This window comes from Triticum dicoccoides, chromosome 1B (assembly GCF_002162155.2).
Source record: "Triticum dicoccoides isolate Atlit2015 ecotype Zavitan chromosome 1B, WEW_v2.0, whole genome shotgun sequence".
Classification (NCBI taxonomy): domain Eukaryota; kingdom Viridiplantae; phylum Streptophyta; class Magnoliopsida; order Poales; family Poaceae; genus Triticum; species Triticum dicoccoides.
This window is the reverse complement of record NC_041381.1, coordinates 3,995,857-3,996,401: the sequence shown is the minus strand read 5'-3', so window position 1 is coordinate 3,996,401 and position 545 is coordinate 3,995,857.

The following is a 545-nucleotide window of genomic DNA, read 5'->3' as shown; positions in this document are numbered from 1 at the left end:
TTCTCCTCTTTTTTTTCTTCTTTTTCTTCTTCTTCTTCTTCCTTCTTCCTTCTTCCTCTTTTCTTCCTTTTCCTTAATTATTTTCCTTTCTCGAGGGAGAAGAAGAAAAAGAAGAGGAGAAGAAGAAAGAAAGGAATAGAGGAGAAAGAAGAAACTTCAACACGAGGGGGTGGTACCAATACCCCGTCCCCGATAACATTATTTTCCCATGTATATGTATGTTGCGTCGTTGTCGATATAACCCCCTCTAGATAACTTCGACATGAGGGGCGATCGATATATATACCCCCTCTCGACCGTGATAACTTATACAACTGCAGCACCCCCCTCGGCCCTCTCGCTCGACCAAAACTCTCGAGGACACCCAAACCCTAGAGAGAAAACGATGTTGGTCTCCTACCCCCTCCCGCCGCGCCCCTACCCGACAAATTAACTCTCTCGAGGCCACCCAAATTTATCAAGTTAAAAGAGCGTTATCGTCGAGGCCACCCCAAACCCTTGAAGCTTTGTGTCGAGGCGACCCCAAACCCTAGAGAAGCAGCGTC